A 5,129-nucleotide genomic window follows, 5' to 3' on the forward strand; every position below is an offset into this window, starting at 1 on the left:
GAAGTTGTACAAATTGCAAGATGTACAACTAAACCATGTTAATGATGCAAGGGTAACTATTTAGCTTCTGTCCTTATTTGTCAAAGTGATCTAAGAAATTTTGAAAAGAGCCCATTGTCAAACATACATTTTCAAAAATGAAAGAAAGTAGATACCTGAACCACTGTCACGCTCTCCGAGACCATTTCGACCACAACCCTAAATTTAAGAATGTTATTAGAGCACTTCAAGTCCACAGTTGTTGAAACGGAAATGTTATCAGGAGGATTGTCTTAGGCCTCTTCAGATGATTGTTCTTTTGAGTTTAAATTCAAGTTCTTGTGTTGTTTCCTTCTCGTTATTTTTGTGTTCAACTAATGCGGTGAACATGGATCATATCACGGTGAACACACGCATAACCAAATCACGTCTTGATAAATTGGAGAAGGTAGTCGAAAAGTCAATACCGAGTTCGATGTCAAGATCAACAACTGCCTAAACTCTAAATTTACTATCAAAACTATTTTATCATCAATATATTGTAGAACAAAAGCTCAAGTTATTTACCTCAATGTTATAAATGCCAACTTTCCTTCAAAAGAGGATGCTGATATAAGTCCAAGAATCTACATGAGAATGACAATGGCATGTGAGACATCACAAAGTTTACATAACAAACTTAAGAGCGATCGCCAGACACGGTGTCCCAGCAAATAGTACGGTTATCTAATAAGATGCAGTCCAAACATAATGAAGAAAGTAAAGATGAGATTTTTCTGTAAATAGCAGGAGTATTGAATGCTTGTGTTTTTCATTGATTGTGAAAGAGATGATAGTTACACTCTTATATAACTCATTCGAAGCATCTAGAATTGCTCATTAATTACATGTACTATCACCTACACTTTAGCTTTAACAAACTAAATCAAGAACATCTATTCTTCATCAATCCTTGGACTGCCACGTCCTTCCAAGTCCTCTTGTGATCCAAGTGCACAGCTGGTGGTTTAGCAACGGCTCCAACATTGTCTCGTGCTTCATTTGCTTTCACGTGCTCATCAATCAGCACATCTTCATGCAATGTTGCATTGCATGCATTGCATGCTTTCTCATCCAACACTTCACTTTGCACTTGAGGGTGATCTCCAACATGCCCCCTCAATCCAAGTGAAGCTAATGAAACTAAACCAAGTTTGTTCCTCAGCTTGATGAAGGATTGCTTACTCAACGGCTTTGTAAAAATGTCAGATATTTGATCCATTGTTGGAACGTGTCTCAGCTCTATCTCCTTAGTCAAGACCTTGTCTCGAACAAAGTGAATATCCAATTCAATGTGCTTTGTTCTAGCATGTAGAACAAAGTTCCAGATAGATATCTAAGAATTCTCTTAACAGCCCTCCAATGTGTATCAAGTGGAGAAGACATGTATTGACTAACCTTATTAACAGCAAAATTGATATCTGGCCGTGTAATAGTTGCATATTGAAGAGCTCCCACAATGCTTCTATACAACTTTGGATCTGAAACAGGATCTCCAATGTTTTTGCTCAATTCGCATGAAGAAACCATAGGAGTTGGACATCCTTTAGCTTCTAGCATGTTAGCTTTCTTTAAAAGATCTTTGATGTATGAAGATTGGCATAAATGCAATCCATTATCTGCCATTTTAACAATTTCAACTCCCAAAAACAGATTCACCTCCCCAGATCTTTTAGAGAAAAGTGAGAATTGAGTTGAGAAATGACCTTCTTGATTGAAGAAGAAGAATTACCAGTAAGCAACATATCATCTACATAGATAAGGAGATATATACATCACCATCCCGTTGTCTGAAGAACATAGAGGCATCAGCCTTTGATTGAGAGAATCCCAAAGAAATAAGGACTGAATGAACTGTCAGAAACCAGGCTTTGGAAGCTTGTTTCAAACCATAAATTGCCTTGTTCAATTTGCAAACCAAGTGAGGACCACCTTGCTCAAAACCTATAGGCTGCCTCATGTAAATATCTTTCTCTCAAATCACCATTTAGGAAAGCATTGTTGACATCAAGGTGAGTGACAGACCATCCAAGTGAAGTAGCCAAACTGAGAATGAGCCTTAAAGTGGTAGGCTTCACTACTGGACTAAATGTTTCATTAAAATCAAATCCAGGTCGCTGGGAGAAACCTTGAGCAACAAGTCTTACTTTGTGTCTAGCAATAGCTCCTGAAAGGTGAAACTTGATTCTGAAGACCCAAGTGCATCCTATGAGGTTCTTGCCAGGAGGTAAGGTGGTTAATATCCATGTCTTATTCTTGAGGAGGGCAATGATTTCTGCTAGCATGGCAGCTTTCCAATAAGGAATTAACAGAGCTTCAAGAGCTGATCTAGGAAGTGAGTGAGGAGAAATGGCTAAGGAATATACTTTGGGCTAAAATATGCCTGCTCTAGCTCGGGTGATCATGGAATGAGTAGAAGTGGTGGTGGAGGAAGTGAAGCTGATTCTGAAATATGAGAAGGAAAAGATGAAGAAGTGGAACTGATGGGATTAGAATGATTATCAGCAGCTGATGTGCTATGAGATAAAGAGACAGATGCAGGAGCTGAATGTGAAGAACCTGAATGAGATGGAGAATCATAGTTCAGAAAAGGAGAAGCTGGGGGAGATGGAGGAGGTGGAGGTGATGAATACAAGCGGAAAGATGGATTTAGAGAAATTACATGAGAAGAGGAAGGTTGACTGAATTGATGCTGAGGTTGTGAAGAAGAATCTGCTGAACTGACAACAGAGGAATTAAAAGGAAAAACTAATTCATCAAAAATGATGTCTCTTGTGACTATGACTTTGCCATCAGGAAGCAAGGCTTTATAGCCTTTGTGAAAAGGACTATATCCGAGGAAAGTTGCCCTCACTGACCTAAAATTGAGTTTATGCTTATTATATGGTCTAGTGAATGGGTAGCATATGCAACCAAAGACCCTCAGGAATGCATAATCTGGTTTTTGAGAATACAACTTTTCATGAGGGGAGATGTTTTTGATCACTTTGGAAGACATAAGATTGATGAGATGAACTGCAGTTAAGAATGCATCATCCCAGAATTTTGGAGGAAGGGAAGCTTGGGATAAAAGGGCCAAACCTGTCTCTACAACATGTCTATGTTTCCTCTCGGCAAGACCATTTTGTTGAGGAGTATAAGGACAAGAAACTCTATGAACAATCCCACATTCTTTTAAGAAGGAGATAAGCCTTGAAATTCACCTCCCCAATCTGACTGAAAGATTTTGATTTTGGAATTAAAGGAAGTTTCACTCATTTGCTTGAACTGTTTGAAGGCAGAATATGCATCACTTTTGTGTTTTAGAAGGTATATCCAAGTGTATCTAGATTAAGAATCCACAAAGGAGATGTAATATCTAAAACCATTTCTTGAAATGATGGGTGAGGGACCCAAAGATCACTATGTATCAGTTCAAGAGGTGAGTGAATAATAGTAGATGAGGAAGAGTAAGACAGTCTGTGAGACTTAGAAACGCAGCAAGGTTCACAAAGTGAAGGATTCTTCATTGAAACAAAAGGAATATTACAACCATTTAAAGCATGTTTTACAATATCTAGAGTAGGATGGCCTAGCCTATTGTGCCACAGAGAAAGATCTAGACTAGAACAATTTGCAAAACTACTACTAGAGTTGGCACTTTGAAGATTCACTGTGTGAACAGCTGGAAGACTTGGAGCAGAAACGGAACTGGAGCTATGGCTTCTCTTGATTGGGGAATGATCTATGAGAAAGTGGTACAAGCCTTGGTCAAGGGTTCCCTTGAGCACGATTTCCTTGGTGCATAGATCCTTAACAAAACAGAAAGTTGGGTGAAATTCAAAGAAAACAGAATTATCTTTGGCAAATTGGGACACACTTAGCAAATTCTTTGTGATATTTGGAACATGAAGCAGATTTCTAAGATGAAGTTTCCTAGAAAACTTAGGGGAATGAGATTGAATAGCAGTTTCACCAACATTTGCTATAGACACAACAGAACCATTTCTAAGAACAAGATCTTTACCTCCAGAATATTCAGAGCTGATGTTGAAGTTACTCAAATCATTTGAAACATGGTGTGTTGCTCCGGAGTCAGGATACCAGCTGGTAGATGAGCTTGCATCAAAGTTGTATTCTGAGGAGTTCCCAACAGACAGAGGAGCTGATGAAGCTCTCGGAACAGACTGAATAACATGAGCTGAGGGGTTGAAATAGCTTGATTGCTGTTGTGGAGGATTTCCTCTGACCTGCATTTGCTGAGGAGAGGAGTGTAGTTTTGTTCGAACCTGTGCCAACACTTTGCAGCTGAGTGCCCAGGCTTCTCACATAGCTGACAAATAATCTTATTTCCAACTCCTCTTCCAAAACCTCTTCCTCCACGGCCTCCCCTCTGATTTCTAAAATTACCTCTACCTGCTCCAGAATCAAATTTGCTGCCATAAGAAGAAGAATCTCTCTTATGTCCAGATTGTTGGATCAGATTTAGTGAAGGCTGAGAACCCTCCACACTTGCAGCATGAGATCTAGTAGTCTCCATCCTCGACTCAAAGCTCAAAAGGAAAGAGCTCACATCAGCTATGGACCAGGGCTCAGATCTGGAAGTCACAGCACACACGGCTGGATCATAATCCTGTCCAAGACCACCTAAGAGGTGCAAGATCTGCTCACCATCTGATATCCTGCATCCAACAGAGCCAAGAAGATCAAAATATGATCTCATTTTACTTAAATATTCACTCATAGGCAATGAATCCTTCTTGAGGTTCTGCATTTGTTGCCTATACTGCATCACTTTTGCAGTTGAACGGCTAGCAAAGTTGGTCTCTAAAGCACTCCAAATATCCCTCGCAGATCTGAGGCCAACCACAAGAACAAGAACAGCCTCTGAAAGAGAAGAAAGCAGCCACCCAGCAACTCTTCTATCTTGCCTTTGCCAAGAAACATATGCTGGATTCAACACCATGGTTCCTTCAGCTGGATCTGGGATCATTTGAGGAGGCGGATTGGCATTTCCTGTGAGAAAATTCTCCAGACCATATCCACACACAGCAACATCGACTTGTTGCTGCCACATCAAGAAATTCCCATCTGTAAGCTTGACAGAAATGGGTGGCAACTGCGAGAAAATT

Source organism: Salvia splendens, unplaced genomic scaffold (genome assembly GCF_004379255.2).
Source record: "Salvia splendens isolate huo1 unplaced genomic scaffold, SspV2 ctg1165, whole genome shotgun sequence".
NCBI lineage: Eukaryota > Viridiplantae > Streptophyta > Magnoliopsida > Lamiales > Lamiaceae > Salvia > Salvia splendens.